General features: G+C 49.9%; 1 pseudogene across 1 annotated transcript; it reads left to right on the forward strand.

The window, feature by feature from the left end:
- The first annotated feature begins 4,137 nt into the window (after nt 1–4,137).
- Nucleotides 4,138–5,533, forward strand: LOC147676793 (CCR4-NOT transcription complex subunit 6 pseudogene; annotated as a pseudogene). Its single transcript, XR_015302564.1, has one exon. The product of XR_015302564.1 is annotated as a CCR4-NOT transcription complex subunit 6 pseudogene (transcript).
- Nucleotides 5,534–9,707: the final 4,174 nt, after the last annotated feature.

Below are 9,707 nucleotides of genomic sequence, written 5' to 3' on the forward strand. Positions count from 1 at the left end.
TAATTGATAAACAATGCACTATTTAGTGTCCATAGTTCTGTTTGTGCAGATTTGTTCCTGCAACAGTAGTAGAATGGATTGTCCTCCTATCCAAACCAAACGTAAAGTAGTATCTTATTCTTTCTTGGTGGTCATTCACCTTTTTTATTGTTGGCAATTGTCAAAGCATAAACATTTAGAAGGCTTGAATAGACATTATGGACAATCCCAGAGGACTGCACTCAGTGCATAGAGCTATTGCTGACTAGAATGGGAGTCCAATGGAATTGCCAAATGTGCAATCTTAGTTAGCTACACAGACAGACTAATAAGAATAATCTAGTAATACCATAGGGAGTCCTAGTCGAGGCAGGATAAGAATTTAGATACAGTCTACAAGAAGATCAAAGACGATTTAGAAAACAACGAATGAGGAACGCTAGGAAAAAATAGGTACTCTATATTAAAATTAAAACTTACAGGGGCCAGCAAAGGAGCCCTCGCCTGACCGATCCTGTTCAGCAGCAGCAGCAGCCTCCTCCAATGCCCTCTTGCCCCTGGGGGGAGCTGATGTACAAAACGAAAGAAAGAAAGACCAGAAAACATGGATGATATTTGTCAACCAAATCAAACATTTCAAAAGAACAATAACAAAATATTTTGGCGAAATAGCAAATAGACAAGTATTCCACGGGATATGTAATGTAATGTGGCGTATTTGTATAGCGCGAACAGTGACCCGGAGGCATCCCGGCGCTTGTACTCCTACCACAAGGGAACCACTCCTGGGCATCCCATGGTGAAACCAGGCATCCCTTGAGCATCGGGGGCCTTTGTGGAGACTAAGCAAGCTATTGCCCAGAGTTGCAGCGTGGGACCCATGCTTAGAATCGGCACTTAGGCGAGAATAACCGGTCAGAGGAATTTAAGCCCGAAACCCGCCGAGGCGGGAATCGAACCCTGGTCCCTGGCCAGCGTTCTGCATCAAGGTCTGCCGCTCTAAGCATTGAGCCACACTTCTCCACTTATATATTGACCTATCTCATGTGGTCTACTACGATATTAGTATTGCTTGATTTGCGGACCGTCAACTTACAAAAGTTATGTTACTCACTAAAATAACTACTAAAAAGGTTCGCCTAGGTCTGGCAGGCAGCAGTCCGCAGCACGCGAAGTGACAGACAAAGTCCATCGTGATTGCAGATCAGCGACAACACTAAAAAGTTTCCTACTACATTAACCAGTCATTAAAATACTCAAACTATCAATCCACCACCACTATTTCTTCTTATTGCCAGGTGTACAAAGGAAGGACTGGACTTGAGTCTGTAGGGGCTGATTTAGAAGCCCCTTGAAGCTCTTTTGCTCCATTGTTGCGTGACTTTTGTGACGCAGCGGTAGAACAAAAGAGGCGCCATGGTGCGCGTATATTAACAACGTGACGCATATGGGAGATGCATCACGTTGTAAAGCCCTGCGCCATCAGGGGGCGTTTCGGCGCAAGGGAGGGCGTTCCTGCGCAGGAACGCATCCTAAAAGTGGCTGAGGGAAATCTACAAGATTTCAATCAGTCACTTTGAGGACAATGATGTGTGACTCAAACCCTGCGCCTGCTTGAAGACGTACGGCTTGACGCAGCATTGGGGAGATAGGGCACCCCAGAGCATTGCTGGAGCTGCGCCATCGTTGCGACGCAACTCCAGCAATGCGCCGCCTTTACGCCACAGATGCGTAACGCTTCGGTGATGTTTTGGGCCCATGGTGCGTCGCATTGTAAATACGGCGCACCATGGGTGGTGGTGGCGTGGCGCACAATTACTGACGCATCCCTGCTACTTTGCAGGGATGCGCCGGTAATTAAAAATCTGACCCTTAGTGTCTAGCAGCATTACGCAGTTCTTTAAACTACACTTATACATAATTTCACAGGCCAATGAAATGAACACAAAATCGAAAACAAATAAGCATAGTAGCAACGCTACTGAGAAGGAGAGCAGTGCACCTGAAATGCACAGAAGATTTTGAAATATAATTTACCTACAATGTAATCAGCAGCATTATTGCTCTTGGTAAAAAACAAAAAATTGCAATATAATAACACACAGAGCAGGAGAAAACAGAGTAGTAAAGAAATAGCTACTACTACTCACCAAGCCCGGGGATCTCAAGGCCGAGCAGGTCGAGCAGATCGCGTTCCCGGTCCAGGAGATCCGTCCAACGGTGGGTGCCCTGGTTGTAGGTGCGCCGGACCCGAGAGTGTTGGTACATGGCCCGGCACACCTTCTCCCACCGCTTCCGGAGTCCGTAGCCGCTTGCGATCCTGCCGCCTGCCATGATGGTCCTGGGGAGGCGGCGCTGAATATAATGAACTAGTGCGGCCACCTCCTCCGCACTGAAGATCTCCCAGGCTGTGACTGTCTCCCCCCTCAAACGCCCGCACAGGAGCCGAGCACGGGGTGCGGGACCCTTCCCCTTCTCAGGATGCTTCCCGGCTCCCTTTACCATGGTCTGGGCAGAAAGGAAGCTAAATAATAAAGAAGAAATAGAATAGGGAAGAAGAAAAGAAAAGAGTTTAAAAAAGTAGTTTAAAATTAACCAAAAGTAGCAGAAAACACAAAAATATAGAGCTAGAAAAATAGAGGGATAGATAATAAGTAAAATAGATTAAAAAAAACTTCAAACAAGCAAAGGATGGCAGAGATTCAGAGAGGATACAGAAAGCATGCCCAGAACCATAGCAATGAATGAGAAACAAGATGGCCGCGCCCGTTCACGACCGCGTGGGTAAGTTCGCGCGAGATTTTCCTCGCGATCACATGCGAAATTGTACTAGCGAGCCGCACACTTTGCGAGATTACACATCGCGCCCGGAAACGGAAATACGTCATGCAAACAAGATGGTCGCGCCCGTGAGCGACCGTGAGGGTAACTTCGCGCCGTTGCGCTACAAGCGGCTCGCTAAAACGCACAAAGCATTGCGAACTAACACGCCGCAAAAATCAAATCGCATATTCGCATGAATTATCGGCTTCCGAATTCGATCTCGCGCAAATTCGCGCCCCGCGAATCCCGCGAAATTGCAGAAAAACGAGTTTTGCAAAACTGAAAGCACTCAGCAGGTGCAAAAGTTCAAACTCATCATTAGTAACCATTCCCTGTAGTGCTTCCTGAGGGGCCCCTCCAGAGTTCAGTTGCCTACTTGCAACTATTCTATGACCCTGCTCTGACCCTCACAGCAGGCTCATAGAATAGCTACAAGTAGGCCACAAAGGTCCTGGGGAAAAAAATTGCACTGCAACAGAAATCAAATTACAGATAAGGAAGCAGGTGCCAGACTGGAAGTTTAAATTCAGTGACACATTAATCAACCCCAAATTAATTCATGTCAGTTGAAGCAGGGCAGGTGTGCTTGCTATTCACCCCCATAATCTACAGTGATGAACCAGAGGGTGACAGTGATGTACCAGAGGGTGGCATGGGTGAACCAGAGGGTGGCAGTGGTGAAGCAGAGGGTGCTGTGAACCTGTCATGATGAACCAGACGTAAAAACAACAAAGTCGCGACCGTTGCGAGCCGACAAGTAAGTTCGCAATTGCGAACTGGTGCAAAACCCTCGCGAACTGGCAGAAACCCTTGCGAACACAAAAAAAATTAAAAATTCGCGAGAGTTTGTGGATTTTGCGGATTGCGAATTCGCGAACACCAGATTCGCAAAATTTGCCCATGCTTACTCAATATGAAAAGCAGCCAGAGAACACAACCCTATCAAACATCAAGGCAATAACATTTCCATCTTCCCAGACTTCACTCCCTTGGTCCAAGCCGCACGGAAAGAATTTCTCCCCGCGAAACTACAGCTACAATGTGCCGAAATCCCGTACGCAATGCTTTACCCAGCAAAACTGAAAATCACGCACAATGGCCAAGTACACTTCTTTACCGATGCCAAGTTAGCGCTCAAGTTCGCCAAACATGTCTGCTCTAGACTGCCGCCACCCCACGCATCTCAACAGGTTGAAGCGGCGGACAGACTGAGTGACAATGATTAATAATGTGAACACTTTTGTAGAACGTATGTCGTTACACCTGGACCAAGCCGTCACAACCACTACTTGTCTGTTTTGTGACTGATACCCAAACCTAAGGAATTGTACAACCTTGTATATCTGGATCTATCTTCTAATAAAATACGAAACTTACCAGCTGAGCTTGGAAATGTTGTCTCTCTCAGGGAATTGCTTTTAAATTACAACTTGCTACGAGCTCTACCTTTTGAATTGGGAAAACTATTTCAGTTACAGACTTTAGGTCTAAAAGGAAATCCACTTACGCAGGATCTCTTGGACCTCTATCAAGAACCAGATGGAACAAGGCGGCTACTGATTTACTTGCTTGATAATTTGTCAGTTTCGACAGAACAGCCACCTCCAAGATCTTGGATTATATTACAAGAGCCTGATCGAACAAGACCAACAGCCCTGTTTTCCGTCATGTGTTACAACGTTTTGTGTGATAAATATGCAACCCGGCAGTTATATGGATACTCTCCATCATGGGCTTTGAACTGGGATTACAGGAAGAAATCGATAATGCAAGAAATAATGAGCTTCAATGCTGATATCTTGAGTCTGCAAGAGGTTGAAACGGACCAGTACCACAGTTTTTTTCTTTTAGAATTAAAAGAACATGGCTATGATGGATTCTTCTCTCCAAAATCTAGAGCGCGAACAATGTCTGAGCAAGAAAAGAAGCATGTTGATGGTTGTGCAATATTCTTCAAGACTGAAAAGTTTACTTTGATTCAGAAGCACACTGTGGAATTCAACCAATTAGCAATGGCAAACTCTGAAAGGTCTGAAGCTATGCTGAACAGAGTTATGACAAAGGATAACATTGGGGTGGCAGTATTGCTAGAAATACGAAAGGAATTCCTGGAATTGTTCTCTGGAAAGCCGTGCAGTGATCTGGATAAGCAGCTTATACTTGTAGCTAATGCTCATATGCATTGGGATCCTGAGTACTCCAATGTGAAATTGGTGCAGACCATGATGTTCCTATCAGAAGTAAAGAACATTTTTGATGAAGCCTCTCGCAGACTCAAGCCTGGTGGATCAGGAGAAGCCGGTGGAACCATTCCGCTTGTGCTCTGTGCAGATCTTAATTCTCTTCCAGACTCGGGTGTTGTTGAGTACTTGAGCACTGGAGGAGTTGAAACAAACCACAAAGATTTTAAGGAACTGAGATACAATGAAAGTCTTACAAACTTCAACTGTAATGGAAAAAATGTAACAACTAATGGAAGAATCACACGTGGATTTAATCTGAAGAGTGCTTATGAGAATGGCCTGATGCCTTACACAATTATACCTTTGATTTTAAGGGCATAATAGACTACATTTTCTATTCTAAACCTCAGTTAAATGTACTCGGCACTCTCGGACCTTTGGACCATCACTGGCTTCTAGAGAACAATGTAAGCGGCTGTCCACATCCACTCATTCCTTCAGATAGCTTCTCACTTTTTTCACAACTGGAGCTTTTACTGCTTTACTTGCCCCAAATAAATGGAATCCATCTTTCTGGAAGGAGGTAGTGAGGGGACCTTGTAGGATTTTCTATTGATTTCATACTGTAAAGTTTAAAAGAAAATAGGAGTGAGAGTTGGCCAACAGGGATTATTTTGTTTATTTAAACTTAATATTAAATCTCAATGTTTGATACAAACAAAAATGATCAGCTGGGTGTCGTCGGCATAGGAGATGATGTTGAGGTTATGTTGTTGTGCGACGTAGGCGAGCAGTGCCATGTAGATATTGAACAGCGTCGGGCTGAGGGAGGATTCCTGTGGGACGCCGCAGATGATCTCGGTGGTTTTTGAGCGGAAGGGTGGGAGGCGGACGCTGTGGGTTCTGCCGGAGAGGAAGGATGTGGTCCAGGCCAGGGCCTTCTCTTGAATTCCGGCGTCATGGAGTTGTGCTGATAGGGTGCGGTGGCAGACTGTGTCAAAGGCTGCTGATAGGTCCAGGAGGATGAGGGCGGCTGTCTCTCCTTTGTCCATCAGGATCCTGATGTCGTCAGTGGCGGCGATGAGGGCGGTCTCGGTGCTGTGGTTGCTGCGAAAACCAGATTGGGAAGGGTCCAGGATGTTGTTGTCTTCGAGGTAGCGGGTTAGCTGTTTGTTGACCATCTTCTCAGTCACTTTTGCCGGGAACAGGAGCAGGGAGATGGGCCAGAAGTTCTTGAGGTCTTTGGGGTCTGCCTTGGGATTCTTCAGAAGGGCGTTGATCTCGGCGTGCTTCCAGCTTTCCGGGAAGGTTGCGGTCTCGAAGGAACTGTTGATTGTTTTCCTGGAGGTGAGGCGCAATGGTTGTGCTGTCTTTGTTGAAGACGTGGTGAGGGCAGGGGTCAGATGGGGATCCGGGGTGGATGGAGTTCATGGTTTTGATGGTGTCTTCATCGTTGACGTGGGACCAGGTGGCTGGTGGTCACAGGGGTGGTGGACTCGGTGGTGGGTGCAGGGGTGTCGGAGTTGAAGCTGTCGTGGATGTCGGTGATCTTGCGGTGAAAGAAGGTGGCCAGGGAGTCGCACATGTCTTGTGATGGTGGGATGTCGTTGGTGTTGGAGCTGGGGTTGGAGAGTTCTTTCACGATGCTGAAGAGCTCTTTGGTGTCCTCTTGGCGGTCTTGATGAGTTGGTGGTGTCTGCGGGTGGCGTTCTTGTGGGCTGTGTGGCTTTCTGGTGTCCGGTCATGGAGCCATTTCTTCTCCAGCTTCCGACAGGTGCGCTTGAAGATCCGGAGGTCTTCAGTGAACCAGGCGGCTTTCTTGTTGGTGTGGTTGGTTGTGGAGGTCTTGAGGGGGGCGAGGGTGTTGGCGCAGTTGTTGATCCACCGTTTGAGGTTGGTCGCGGCAGTGTTAGGGTTGGTGGGGTCGGCGGGTGGTCTCAGTGGTAGAGAGTTGGACCTTGGTGACCTTGCCCCAGCAGCGGCGTGGTAACTGTTTGGTGTGGTGGTGTGTGGTGGGTTTCCTGAAGGTGAAGCGGACGCATCTGTGGTCGGTCCAGTGGGGTTCGGTGGTGTGGTTGAAGGAGACGTGGGGGCTTGTGGAGAAGATGGGGTCTAGCGTGTGTCCGGCGGCGTGGGTGGGTGTCGTCACAAGCTGTTTGAGTCCGAGGTTGGCGAGGTTGTTGATCAGGGCGGTGGAGTTGGCGTCGTTGTTGTTCTCAAGGTGGAAGTTCAAGTCCCTGAGGAGGATGTAGTCCGTGGAGGCGAGGGCGTGGGTGCTGAAGAGGTCGGCGATGGCGTCGCTGAACTGTGGTCGTGGTCCGGGTGGTCTGTAGACAAGTGTTCCTCTGAGGGTGGTGTTGGGGTCGGTGCGGATCTGGAAGTGCATGTGTATGGCGGTGGTGAGGGTGTCGTTGGTGTTGGTCGTGACTCTGAGGGTGTCCTTGTGGATGATGGCGATTCCCCCTCCAACTCCGTTGGTGCGGTCTCTGCGGGAGATCTTGTAGCCCTGCGGGATGGCTATGGCGATGTCTGGTGCTGAGGTGGCGTTCAGCCAGGTGTCCGTCAGGAAGGCGACGTCGGGAGCGGTGAAGTCTAGGAGGTCGCAGAGTTCGATGGTGTGCTTGCGAGCGGTGCGGGTGTTGAGGAGGATGCAGCGGAGGTGGTTGGGTTCTCTGGCTGGTGGTTTGGTGGGCTGGATGCTGGGGAATCTGCAGTTCCGGCAGGTGAAGGTCCCTTGGGTGCGCTTTGGGGTGGCCTGGTAGCAGGGGTGGTTTCGTCCGGTGTTGAGTGCGTGGAGGGTGCTGGAGTCGTAGTGCAGTCTGGTGTTGCGGGGGGCGCGGGTTCCAGGGGTTGTGGCGCTGGGAGCGGTCCAGGCCCGGACGGGCGCAGACAGGCTTGCCTTTGGAGCGCCAACGGCGGGCCCGCTGCGCGCGTCCGCTGCACTTCCGCGCGGCGCCCTCCATAAGAGGCGAAGTGGGAGGGAGGAGCAGCTGGGAGGCGGATGCGGGCGGCCAATGGGCGAGGGCAGGGAGACAAAAAGGCAAAAGGGGGCGGGCAGCGGCGGGAAGCGGGGGGCAGCTTAGAGGACAGTCGCGCAAAAGGAGCGCCTATGCAGAGAGACTAAAAGCAGCAAAAAACAAAAGGCAAGATACAAAAAACGAATAACAAAAGGGAGGTTAAAAAGACAAATGAGGGGGGGATTACAAACAAGTATAGCAGTACAGCCAAGCAGTCACCAGGGGCGGCGAACCCTCGGCAGCAGCGGGAGAGGGACACGAGACACGGGCACCTAGGAGGAGCCGTGCGGCGTGAGGAGTGACCCGAGGTCAGGTCACAATCACTGCCGTGCGGCGCCCTCCTTAAGAAGCCAAGTGGGAGGGAGGAGCAGCTGGGAGGCGGGAGAGGGGTGGCCCATGGGCGAGGGCAGGGAGACAAAAAGGCAAAAGGGGGCGGTGCCGCAGTGGAGCAGCGGTGGGAAGCGGGAGGCTCAGAGGACAGTGGCGCAAAAGGAGCGCCTATGCAGAGAGACTAAAAGCAGCAAAAAACAAAAGGCAAGATACAAAAAACGAATAACAAAAGGCAGGTTAAAAAGACAAATTGGGAGATAATACAAACAAGAATAGCAGTACAGCCAAGCAGTCACCAGGGGCGGCGAATCCTCGGCAGCAGCGGGAGAGGGACACGGGCACCCAGGAGGAGCCATGCGGCGTGAGGAGTGACCCGAGGTCAGGTCACACTCACTGCCGTGCGGCGCCCTCCATAAGAGGCCAAGTGGGAGGGAGGAGCAGCTGGGAGGCGGGAACGGGGCAGCCAATGGGCGAGGGCAGGGAGACAAAAAGGCAAAAGGGGGCGGGCCGCAGGGGAGCAGCGGCGGGAAGCAGGGGCGGGGGTGCTCAGAGTGTCATGAAAACTTGAACAATGACCATTTTCTCTCCTGGATACACAAGTTACAGTGCAAATAAGAAGATGGTTGGTTTTAGAAATGCTTGTTTAGGTTTTCTACAGCATTATTTCATAAGAACATTATTGCTTGGGACAATGCTTGTTTTCTGCCAAGGAACTGTTGACTCGCTATGAATATTCATAAAGAACACGTTGGGCAGGTGCGCTGAACCGACGCTGCTCCACACGTGTATTGAAGCCTATAAAAGGCTTGCTGACTGGGGATTAGACGCTTCGCTTCTCAGGCAGACAAAGCATCACGTCAAGAGCTCCAGACTTCACCCAGCCCCGCCCGCCGGCTTCGACCCCCGCGCGCCCCGCCGGTGGGTCTCGAGCCTGGCTAGCTCTCACCTGATTTCCCTCCAAGGACCTTGCGAGCCAGCGATCGGAGGTTTCCTTTTCTTTTCGGTCTTCCGGCTCCTCTTTGAGCTCCGTCTAGAGCGGCACCTCAGACTTCCGGTTTCGCCGTCGGAACGGATTCCAGCCGGACCAGTCGGTCCCTCACCATTTTCGCTTCCCCGCACTTCAAGTTCCGCTGACCCGCAACAAAGTAAGACAATTTAGTGCATTTGCTGCATCAGGAGGAAAGAAAACAAGCCTTGCTAAAAACAATTGTTACGAGCAGCTTTTCTTGAAGAAGACTTTCTTAATGTCTAAACATATTAATGTTTTTGAGTTCAATGGTAACACTCAAAGGTGTAGCAGTGATTTTTAACTGCAGGGCTAACTAGAAAGTGTAAACTAGAATTTACAAGTACCTAGTTTGTATAGACTTGGGTT

This window comes from Lissotriton vulgaris, chromosome 12 (assembly GCF_964263255.1).
Source record: "Lissotriton vulgaris chromosome 12, aLisVul1.2, whole genome shotgun sequence".
Classification (NCBI taxonomy): domain Eukaryota; kingdom Metazoa; phylum Chordata; class Amphibia; order Caudata; family Salamandridae; genus Lissotriton; species Lissotriton vulgaris.